Below are 12,867 nucleotides of genomic sequence, written 5' to 3' on the forward strand. Positions count from 1 at the left end.
ATATGGGAGTCATTCACAATGGCATTGTATGCAACAAGTTATCCCTTGACACTAAAAGTAACCAACTCCAAATTTTGTACCATAGGATAACGTGTTTTGGGTTGGTTACTAATTCCCTAATCATACCTCTCAACTATTCAAAATTTTGCAAAGTGTGGCAGAATTTGCATAATAATGGCACAGTGGTATGGCAGATAGCATTGGCATCTCACAGCAAGAGGTTCCCAGGTTAGATTCTTCGTTGAGGTGCCTTCTGTGCAGAGTCTACATGTCCTCCCTGTCTTCATGTGGGTTTCCTCCCAAATTCCAAAGACATGCAGTAAGTGAACTGGACACTCTAAATTAGCCATAGGTGTGACTGTGTGTATGAGTGTGCGGTATGGAAAAACTACCACAGCAGGGCTAGCCACCCAGTGGTGTAAACCTTGGCTCTAGATGATTGTCACTGTTGAAGTGACACCCAACCCCATGTGCAAAAATGGAAAAAGAGTTGCTAAACAACAGTTGCTTGCTTAGGGACTGTAACACTTATTCTTATTATTACAAACACAATATGTGGATATATGGATAAACGTTTTGATTTTTCTAGCAAATCTCAGACGATTACAGCCAGTCATTAATGTTATACATTACAACTTCTTAAGCTCATAAAATGCATGCTGATGCAAAACCTGATGTTATATTAATGTAAACATTTATAAGTTGTCCTTGATTTTGACCCTTGTTACCCTCTAATTATATTTGTTTTTGTGGAAAACTCTTGAACAAAGCATTTGAGACGTATATTTCTAATCCGCACAATGGACCACCATATATTACATATTACTGCTTTGTTAACTAACACCCTGCATTTAGATGCCCATCTTTTTTTTGGGGGGGTGAGATCGTGTACAATCTTCTTCTTCTTTCTTCTGCTCCCGTTAGGGGTCGCCACAGCAGATCAACTGTTTCAATTTCTTCCTGTCCTCTGCATCTTGCTCTGTCACACCAACCACCTGCATGTCCTCTCTCACCACATCCATAAACCTTATCTTAGGCCTTCCTCTTTTCCTGTTACCTGGCAGCTTCATCCTTAGCATCTTTTTCCCAATATACTCTGCATCCCTCCTCAGCACATGTCCAAACCAACGTAATCCTGCCTCTCTGGCTTTGTCTCCAAACCTTCCAACCTGGGCTGACCCTCTAATATACTTATTCCTAATCCTGTCCATCCTCGTCACACCCAGTGCAAATCTTAACATCTTCAACTCTGCCACATCAAGCTCTGACTCCTGCCTTTTTGTCAATGCCACTATCTCCAACCTATATAACATAGCTGGTCTCACTACCCTCTTGTAGACCTTCCCTTTCAAACCCATATAACATAGCTGGTCTCACTACCCTCTTGTAGACCTTCCCTTTCACTCATCTGTCACAAATCAAATCTTAACATCTTCAACTCTGCCACATCAAGCTCTGACTCCTGCCTTTTTGTCAATGCCACTATATCCAACCTATATAACATAGCTGGTCTCACTACCCTCTTGTAGACCTTCCCTTTCACTCATCTGTCACAAATCACTCCTGACACACTTCTCCACCCACTCCATCCTGCCTGTACTCTCTTCTTCACCTCTCTTCCACACTCACCATTACTCTGAACTGTTGATCCCAAGTACTTAAACTCATCCACCTTTGCCACCTCTACTCCCTGCATCCTCACCATTCCTCTATCCTCCCTCTCATTCACACACATATATTCTGTCTTAGTCCTGCTGACCTTCATTCCTCTTCTCTCTAGAGCATATCTCCTCCACCTGTTCCCTACTCTCACTACAGATCACAATGTCATCTGCAAACATCATAGTCCACGGGGACTCCTGTCTGATCTCATCTGTCAACCTGTCCATCACCATTGCAAATAAGAAAGGGCTCAGAGCTGATCCTTGATGTAATCCCACCTCCACCTTAAATGCATCCGTCACTCCCACCGCAGACCTCACCGCTGTCACACTACCCTCATATATATCCTGTACCACTCTTACATACTTCTCTGACACTCTCGACTTCCTCATACAATACCACAATTCCGCTCTAGGCACCCTGTCATATACTTTCTCTAAATCCACAAAGACAAAATGCAACTCCTTCTGACCTTCTCTGTACTTCTCCATCAACACTCTCAGAGCAAACATTGCATCTGTAGTGCTCTTTCCTGGCATGAAACCATACTGCTGATCACTAATCTCCTCCCTTCTTAACTTAGCTTCCACTACTCCTTCCCATAACTTCATGCTGTGACTGATCAGTTTAATCCCTCTGTAGTTACTACAGCTCTGCACATCACCCTTATTCTACATAAAGAAAAAGTGTACAACTTTTAACAAGTACACAGTATAAGGAAAAAGTAATGTTCATTATAACATGAAATACATAAACAATTCCAAACTAGACATAACAAAGTATCTGTAATTAAGCAGTCAGTGTACCAAGATTCAGCACAATAACGGAATTGTTACAAATTAGTAATGTTCGACCACACCTCTTAACTGTACAGATTTTCACAGAATGTCCAAATGTTTACCTCATATTTTGGTCCTTTTAAGTAACATTGTGGTTTTATGGCAAATCAGTAGCAAATAAATAAAGGCAAGTTAGAAAATGATGAAAGACATTTGAGTTTCAGACTTCATACCTAGAGGTGAATCCAGCACTAGGTGACCAAAATAGTCACCACTGGCTTTAAGGGGACCTGCTTGCTTAGGGACTGTAACACTTATTCTTATTATTACAAACACAATATGTGTTTCTCTGCATCCAGCCACACACACAGGTGTTGCATCTGTGTCGGAGTCCTCCCACACATCGTTCTTTCTTTTGGGCAGAATTTAACATTCCCTTCCATCCACAGAATGAATGTGCACTCCATCCTGGCCAGATGTGTGCTGCTGCTTCCACAAAATGAATCTGTGTGTGTGTGTGTGTGTGTGTGTGTGTGTGTGTGTGTGTGAAATGCCCCAATTAGGGATAACTGGTGGTTAATTTGTTCAGGCGCAAACCCTGTACCTTAGTACACAAAGTAAGAGCCCGAATCTTCTACCCCCAGCCACCAAAATGTTACAGAAAAATTGAGTTTCACAGAGTGACGGTCAAGTGCATTTTATAAGAAATTGAATGTCAAGTGCATTTTATGACGAATTGAGAGCTTCAAGGAATAGAAGCTTACTGCTGCCCAATGACCATGCAAAGTCCGTTTACAATATGCAACTGTTGTTTAGCAAATGGTATCACTACTGTGCTAAAATGTTTAAATACATTGTTAGTAACACAACAGGTAGCATACTTGCTTTTGATGCAAAAGGCTGTCCTGAGTATGTTCTCCTTTGGAGGAGAGACTTAGTAACTGAACCTGTTGTCAGTTTGCCATCCATTCCCTACTGCAATATTACCCGCTTACCAATTATTTAATGTAACATTAACAGTTTATTCTTCAAGGGCAGCAGGCACTGAACTTGAAGATGAAACACTGAAATATAAAGTTGTTTACTAGCAGCAACCTCTTCATTAGTTACAGATCTCTTTAATGTGGAATTATTCAGACTTTTACTTCTGTACAGATTGTGTATATTGACTGATATTGGTGGATTGTAACAACTATAGATCCACGGTGGTGCAGCGGTAGCATTGTTGCCTCACAGCAAGAGGTTCTCCCGTTCGATTCTTGGCTGGAGTGTGGGGAGTGCCTTCTGTGTGGAGTCTGCATGTCCTCCCCGCGGTTGAGTGGCGTTCCAAAAGACATGCGTGAATGGGCGTGCCTTCGTTGAAGGTTGGGCGTCGAGCTGGCAACTCGGCACCGTAAAAATCTACTGCCAATCATTAGCAGACTGGAGTTCCACTGTGGCGACCCCTAACCGGGAAAAGCCGAAAGACAAACAACAACAACAATAACAACAATTGGTGGATTGTAACAACATAAGTTTGACTAGACTTTTATTGATGAAATGTTCTGAACTGAGCAGTTTTGTCATTATTGGTTCATACATATTACTTCATTGCTTACTGGAAAAATATTCAAAACAACAAATTTAAATCACGCTCTAACAAGTGGTGCTGTATTACACAAGGAATATAACTTAATACAATAAGGAAGGTGAACCAAAGAACACATGCATGTATGTATGGTCCTAAAAATGTGCACAAGGGGGCCTATGATTTGAAAACAGCCCAAAGGCAAACTGTATCCTCCACTGGCCAGATGCATTTTCTTTGAATGTGGGTTTCAGCGTTGTTTCAGTGATTGTGTTGCAAAAGCAGAGAAGTTTTAAAGTTAAGTCTGTTTTCATTGTGAGACTGTATTGCTTTGTTTAGCAAATGTCTATCAGTGTTTGTGCTATAAAACTTGAAATAAAAGTTTTAAATTAAATCCAAATAATCATTGTAGGAGTAAATGAGAAAACAGCATGCACTGACAGGTTTGAACAGTATTTATGGTAACTGGGGAGAAAAGCCAAGTAATGGTACTTACGAATGGCTGCGGGAGGGGTGTATGGGGGGACGATCCATTACTCTGACTAGGGCCCTGGTTGACCATGATCCAGCTCTGTTCATATCCTCCAGAAAATTCAAAGATTCATAGGTAAGTACTAGGCTATCTGCCCAAGGGCATTTATAAGCTTAGCCAGAATGCGTTGGCTTTCGCCACCCCCTTATATTAGTTCCCTGTGCCTCTGTCCAGCAGAGCCATTAGTTCCCTGCGCCACTGTCCAGCAGAGCCACTGCAGTGATCCCCGGGGTAAATTTTCTGTTTCCCATCCACCCGTCAAGGTTTCTCTTGAAGAGTTGAAGAAAAATAAGAGCAAAACTGATAACACCAAGAAGAGTGGTTCCAGAACCGCAAAGTGAAGACAATAGTTCGTAAAAAAGGTAAGTCCTTTATTAGTTGCCAAGTGGTAAAAATCCAAAGACAGTTGGTACAAAGCAGCAAAATCAGACCAAATGGTAAAATCCAAAGTCAGTAGGTACAGAACAGCAAAATCAGACAAGCGCTTTCGCTTGGAGAATGCCAAGCTTTTTCAAGTCAAAAACAGTTGCCTGCAGTGAGGCAACTGTTTAAATGAGGATGTTAATTAGTCACATGTTTGGTTAGAGCTGAGTTGCATTAAGAAACAATTGAGACTGTTTTGAGCAAAAGAACAGCCAAATAATAAAATTAAACATTAAAATGTGCATAGGTTAAATTGACATTGCATTGTTTATACATGACTGGTAAACCAAGTGAGTGTTATGATGAAATTAAAAACTTTGCTTGTCCAAAAGGTTTGGATAGAAATACAAATACAAATACAAGTGGAAGTTTAAAAAAAGCTGTGTGTGATCCAAGTGAGTTTGAAGTCAGCAATCCTGTGTAATATGAGAATCAATGTAGTACTGTTATGTTAGCCTTAAAAATAGATGTTATGATGCATATGAATTTGCACTACTTGGTGACTTGGGGCAAGTTCTTGAAGAGTGTTAGTGAGGGGCTCTGCCTGATATATACTGGAATCTTGTTCCAAAGCATGGGGAGCCTCTGGGATAGGAATCTATCCCTCCAGCATGTCCTATTTATCATTGTGGTGAGGTTTATATCTCTAGAGTGTGTGGCTTTCCGGGGTTTTTTTTTTTTTTTTTAGGTGGAGCATGTCCATCAATTCTGGGTTGGACATGGCCTTGTATGTCAGGCAGAGATCACCTCTGAGTAAGCGGTATGCAACCGAGTACAGCTGGAGTTTCTTGAGTCGGGCTGCATAGGGCATCTGTTTGAGGACAGTAATTCTCTTGGTGAGGTACTTTTGTGGCCTTTCCAGATGTTGCAGGTGTCTTGTAAGGTACATCCCAAATGGGGCGTTGTCTTCTATGATGGGTCTAATGAGTGATGAGTAGAGAGGCACAATAACCTCTTTTGTTCTAGATGCAAACCCTTTTGTGATTAGGTGAGCTACATAGGATTTTCTAACTACCTTGGCAATATGATTATCAAAGGAGAGATTACTATCTACTTGGGTCCCCAGATCCCTTATTACATTTTCTGTATTTAGGGGACTACCACCTATGTGGTAGTTTGCAGGTACTTTGTTTTTTCCAAAGGGGATGACTATGCACTTTTTTGGCATTTAGCTTGAGACCATGATTTTACCTGTTATTCTGTTAACTTTCTAAGTTTGTAAGAGCAATATTTAAAAATTGTCCCTATTGTTGGGTTTTTGTCCCACCATTATTTATGGCTTTGTCCAGATTTCTTGCTCTAAGAGGTTGAGATGTATGTCAATGATTATGCTAGATATTAATCACCGAGCATGTTACTAACTAGAGAAGTTACTGTTCCTCATAAAAAATGTGTATCTTCTGACAAATCTTGGAGTACTGAAGTCACTAAATAATGACAGACATTTTACCTTTCAACTGGACAAAGCCAGAAATAATGGTGGGACAAAGACCCACAAAGAGTGACAAATTTTAAAAGGTGTGCCTATAAACTAAGAAAGTTGCTAGAATAACATGTTTTTGAATTATTTTGTATTTTATGACGGTATTCAGTATTATTTAGTGACTTCAAGTCGCAGTTATTTGCTAGAAAACCACAGATTTTATGAGGACGAGACCAAAAATATGAGGCAAAAATCTAGACAGCTGAGAGGTATAAATGCCAATGTAAAACTTATGAGTGTGACATTGAAAAAATGACCCTTACTTTTGGTGTCTTTATCCAGATTTCTTGCACTAAGAGGTTGAGCTGTATGCTGCTAAAAAAGTTTTGAAAGAGACTTCGCTTGGGCGGGGCTTGCTAATATGCATTTGACTGGTAAGTGTACTTTGTACGAGCCACCGTAAACAGAAGTACAAACAATACAGTCTTTGTTATAGTGCAGTAAACAGCCAGACGTGCATTAAGTTGCATTTCAGACGTGTAGGAAACACCCACTTTTTTGCATTGTACATAACAAGCCAAATGACAACTAACAGACTTTGTTAGTTTATATATGCCCAGAATACACTTACCAATTTCTAAGCAACTCTAACCGCAACTAACATTCACTTTTACAAAAAGCATATATATCACTGAGATAAATTCTTAATTCGTTTTATATAATATGCTAGCAAGTCCCTGAATGCGCTGCTCAATTAAAATATATTGTTAAAACTACTTGGAAATGTCAATTAATAAATGTCTTGCACTAATAAGCTTGATTACCCGTGGAACCTTCTTTGTAGAATACCCCTTCTAGCAGTACCTTCACTACACTTTTCTGAGCACTTTGGTGCGGCGCAGAAAGCAGACATTTGTTCCGTTTCATTTCAATAAAAGTCCCATCAAAGATGGCGTACAAGTTACGTACTCAGTGCCCTGAGGCGGTCTGGGATCGTTTTATCTCTCACATTGCTTGTGCACAGAAAGCAGGACTTGGTTATGTGTTGTTTTTCTAGGGGTGTCAGAGAAGTGCCATACTTCATTTGTTTGGGCTTTGAAACGAGCGCTTTTTGTGGAGGCAGTAACGTGTGATGGATTTTCTTGTTATATATGTTTGACTATTTTCTGAGTGTAAACGCATTAGAGCAGTGTTCTCTTTCAGCTGCAGTTTTATTATTTGGAAATTATGGTATAAGTTATAAACATGAAAATGACAAATGTCTGAACTTTTCCCTTACTTTTAGGTGCTGCGGACCGTTTTTCTTATCTAGATATCTGAAACTGTATATAATTTAGGCTTGAGCTTTTGCGTTGCTGCTATTTCTGAAATGTAAAAATTTATTTAAATTTTTTAAACGCCTTTATTAAAATTATTACTTAAGATACAGGCAGACATACATAAACAGAAAATAAATCTGTTAACATTTTTCCACATACCTACACTATACGTCTCATATCTTATGCTTGTAACTATTACCAGGTCAACATTTTATTTATTTTGGAGCCATACATATGTCCCACCATTGTTATGTTGTAAATTGCTTTTCCAGTCTCTCTTTCCAATCTTTTCAAACTTTCTTGGATCATTTTTTATTGTTATCATTCAGTATTTTATATGCCCTACTAACAAGGGAGCCCGCAGGATTTTTTGCAGGGGGGTGCATACCCGGAGCACTGCCCCAACCCCACCCCCTTCAAAGCACTGCCCCCAACCCCCCCCCATCACACACACCCAGCCATTCCAGTATCCCATTACTTGGCTATTTCTCCCCAGTTGCCATAAACACTGTTCAAAACTCTCTGTGTGCATACAGTTTTATGCATTACTTCTACAATGATTACAGATACTTGGTTTTAATTTTCAACTTTTATTTCAAATTTTAGGGCCTCAGGGGCAATAGATTAGTAACCTCCTGTTTTATAGCACAAACACTGATAGACGTTTGCTAAACTTAAACAAAGCAATAGTCTTACAATGAAAACAGACTTAGCATTAAAACTTCCCTACCTTTGAAACTTGCATGCACTGAAACAGCATTTAAACCCGCATGCAAAGAAAATGCATCTGGCCAGTGGCAGGTTAAGTTTACATTTGGACTGCTTTCAAATCATAGGCCCCTTGCACACATTTCAGAACCATGCATAACTGCTTTGATTCACCTTCCTGATTGTATTAATTATAATATACAATAACTGAATTGTATCCCTTGTTAATACAGCACCACTTAAGAGTGTGTTTTATAGTTTTGAACATTTTTTCCATTAAGCAATGAAACAAAACATATGAACCAATAATGTCAAATTGCCCAATTCAGAACATTTCAACCATAAAAGGCCACTTAAACATCCATCATTACAATCTACCAATATCAGTCAATATGCACAATCTCTGCAGAAGTAAAAGTCATCTGAATAATTTCACATTAAAGAGATCTGAAACTAATGGAGAGGTTGTTGCTAGAAAACAGCTTTATATTTCAGTGTTTCATCTACAAATTCAGTGCCTACTGCCCTTAAACAATAAATCGCCTACGTTACATTAAAAAAAATGTAAAGCTTGTATATTGCAATAGGAATAATAAGTGGCAAGCGGAAACACAGGTTCATAGTTACTAGGCATCTCATCCAAAGGAGGACATACTCAGGAATGAAGCACTCCACCCCCTTAAAATACAAATCTACATGTGGTGGGAGTAGAACCTACAGCCCTGTACATCAAGATGCAAGTATGCTACCTGCTGTGCTACTAAGACTGTTTTGAAATTCTACACCACAACAGTGATACCATTTGTTAAACAAAACAGTTGCACATTTTAAGCAGACTTAGCATGAACAACAGTAAACATCTCTTCCCTTGAAGCTCACAATTCCTTGAAACTGTATGTGAAAATAAATTCCACCTGCTAACTCTGAATAGGGCATTTCACTCTCACACATGCACACCTCAACCTCTTACAACAAGAAATCTGGACAAAGCCTAAAATAAATAGGGACGGATTATAAATATTGCTTTCATGAACGTAATAATAGTAGAATAACAGGATTTGTGTTAGTATGCATTTTTCTAAAGGATATGACATCTAAAACTCAAATGTCTGTTATTATTTAGCAACTTCAATCCTTTTTATTTATTTGGCATTTGTTAACCAGGATAGTCCATCTGTGCAAAATCCCTTTTTCAGTGGAGGCCCGGGGAGAAAAGCTCAGGAGGAATATGGGGCAGAAATCTGGACATTCTGAAAAAACCTGGACAGCTGAAACACACACACACACACACACACACACACACACACACACATAGTACCTCTCAGTCTTTTAGCACAAGAAATCTGGAAAAAGCCTGTTATAATGTTGGGGACAAAGGCCCAAACTAGGGCCACATTTAGAAAGTTGCTAGAATAACAGGATTTGTGTTAGAATGAATTTTCTACAGGATATGAAGTTTGAAAATCAAATACATGTCATTATTTAGTAACTTTAATCCTTAGCTCATCCCAGTGATTTGTCAAAAAAAACTGAATTTTTATGAGGAACAGACCAAAAATATAAGGCAAAAGTCTGGACATTCTGTGGAAATCTGTACAGTTGATAGGTATGACACACACATACATCCCCTGACCCCCCTTAGAAAGTGCATAGAACAACAACGTTTGCATTAGTATGCATTTTCTGAGGATATGAAGTCAAACTCAAATACCTGCCATTATTTTCTGACTTCAGTCTTCAATGATTTGCCAAAAGAACACAATTTTATGAGAAACAAACTGAACATATGAGACAAAAATCTGAATTGTGAGGTATGAAAGTTTTCCAAAACTAATAAACATTTTTAAGAAAAGAAAATAGCACAATACATACATTACTTCATAAATACTGTCATACTTCCATGGATTTATATCACTTATTGTTTATTTTGACCTTTAACATGCAAGATTTTGTAGGCATATATGCAAACAAGGAGCCATATTGTCTGTAAAAGAAAAAAAAAAGAAAAACTCTCTCTCTCGCTCTGCCTAGGCCAACGGAATGTCTGTAAGTGCAGGCTGCATCTTCACAGTTTTTAGACAGCAGACTGCTTACAACCAAGCTTCCCTTCACACTAAGAACCATACCAAACTCAGAAAATTTCAAAACCCAACTATTCAAACACCAGTCCACTAAATGGAAATGTACCTGTCTTCACCCAACCTAATCCAAGGGGGTTCTCGCTCTGGTTCCCAAGCTCTACAACTCTCATAGTTATCTTCCTATGAGCCTATCTAAGCTCTCAACAATTTCTATAGCTTCTCTCTAAGCTCTCACCTCCTACAGCTACCCTCACACAGCCCAACCTTGTTAATATTGTAAATAGCATTCTACTGTTGTGTGTATGTAAAGCGTATTTACATTTTCTTAAAAGGTTGGCATGTAAACTGTTTCCACACCTAACCCATATCTGTTTTCCTCAAATGAAACTGTGTGATCCCTACCTTCAAGCTTAATGAATTTGTTAACTATGCATGATATTGAATGCATTTATGAGTAACTATTCTACATAAGATCTTTAATATTAACTACCATGTGTATCTAAATTGTATAATGCATCTTGGAGCTTTTCTCCCTGGGCCTCCACTGAAAATGGGTCAATTCGGTCCAGTGGACTTCCCCAGTAATCAAATTGCAAATAAATAAATATTTAGTATTTTCATGTTGTTTTATTATTTATTATTAAATATATTTAAACTTTTTATTGTGGCTGGTCTTTTAGAGAATATATTAACCTTTGAGAGTAATTTTCTTTATTTGGTGACACTGTGGCTGCTCCTGCATTGGTCAAATACTACTATTTGTATTAGTATTAATTTTACTCAGTTTAATTGGGCATCCTTGTAAGAGCATTAAAGAAGTTGGCTGGTGGCAGTATAACTACTTCATAGTCTGGCCAATGGCAGCAGAGCTAGTAAATCTGTACCAACCTTTCCCAGAGAGAGTGTGTGTGTGTGTGTGTGTGTGTGTGTGTGTGTGTGTGTGTGTGTGTGTGTGTGTGTGTGTGTGTGAAAATCAAATCTCAAAGAGTGTGTGTCAGCTAATTGGAGCAGGGACACGAAGCACTGGTTTCAGAAAGAGGATGGTGGAGGACTTGGTTTGGAACACTCGGCTGAGGACTCAACTCTATAGCTGGAGCATTTCTCCCCGGGCCTCTGCTGAAAACAGGCTCTGTGGAACCTACTTGGACTTTCCTGGTCAACAAATGTTAAATAAATAAAAAAATAAAAATAGCTGTGTAAGTGGGGAGCCTTATCAGGTGCCTGGAGAGAAAGAGAGAGAGGGAAACTCAGCCCCCGGAACGAGTGTGTTCCCTCTGTGCTCTTAAGGGAAATTGTGCTTGGTGCAGAGAGCTGCATCTGGAAATACTGTGTGCACCTCTTTTTGTTCCCAGTGAAGGTCTCTCTCCAGTGTCAGTGGTGAAGATACATGCTCCTTGATTACTGGCCCAGAAGAGGGGCATCACGCAGCATATGACCACTGACTGTACATTCTCACAAGAAAAAATCCATGCTTGTGTTCGAATTAACCTTAGAATGAAAAAAAATGTAAAAAAAATAAGTATTTTATGAAAGGACGCATTGAAAACATTAAAGGTAAATGTAGTACTTGTTGCTCAGTCTCAGAGAATGCTGAACAAGCATTTCTTTTACGTAGTTTTCAAGGTTTAATTATGAATAGTCTGGCAAGACCAGACAGGAGGAGAAGGCAACTACACACACCACAAAACCAGCCTCACATAATGCTACCACTCCACTGAATCAAACACATAAACACACAAAGACATACTCGGAGGCTCTGAGTAAAAATTTACCTAGACAGCAGAGGCCTCCAAAGCAGACACCCAAACAACTGCTACCTCAAGACACCCCACAAGCAACACATAAACCACAAAAGCAGTGTGCAAAGCAGTCACAGCCCTTAAGGCCAAATACAACACCAAACATACTTGTCATAGGTGACTCCATAGTCAGACACACTGACGTCCCACTCACCAGGCTGAACAAGGAGAGGGTCACAGTAAGCTGCCTATCGGGCGCTAGAATCCGCCACATAATACAAGCACTCTGGTCACTCCACGGCAAGTACAAATATGACACAGTCATTGTCCATGCTGGTGTGAACGACCTGAGACGTACCTCCCTGGACTACATGAAAAGAGACATAGAGGAGCTCTCTGATTATGTAGCCCAGGCAGGTATGACCCTAACCCTGAGCAGTATCCTTCCTTCACCAAGAATGATGCCACAATATAGAGACAAGATGATCAGCTTTAACAATTGGCTTAATGTCTGGTGTCATTCAAAGGGGATCCAGTGTCTGTCTGCCTGGGATGACATGCTTGACAAGCCACGCTGCTCGCAAGGGACGGCTTGCACCTGTCACCCTGGGATTCCGGATATTGGCTAAGGCTC

The 12,867-nt window shown here is 39.6% G+C and overlaps 1 protein-coding gene across 1 annotated transcript in view; it reads right to left on the bottom strand.

The window, feature by feature from the left end:
• Positions 1 to 7,334, bottom strand: part of LOC122809677 — a 323,847-nt gene extending 316,513 nt beyond the window's left edge. Inside the window, exon 1 of the mRNA XM_044081351.1 lies at positions 7,211 to 7,334. The gene's annotated coding sequence lies outside the window, so the exon portion shown is untranslated. The remainder of the gene's footprint in view (positions 1 to 7,210) is intronic.
• Positions 7,335 to 12,867: the final 5,533 nt, after the last annotated feature.

Source organism: Protopterus annectens, chromosome 1.part1 (genome assembly GCF_019279795.1).
Source record: "Protopterus annectens isolate FY-2018-M chromosome 1.part1, PAN1.0, whole genome shotgun sequence".
NCBI lineage: Eukaryota > Metazoa > Chordata > Ceratodontiformes > Protopteridae > Protopterus > Protopterus annectens.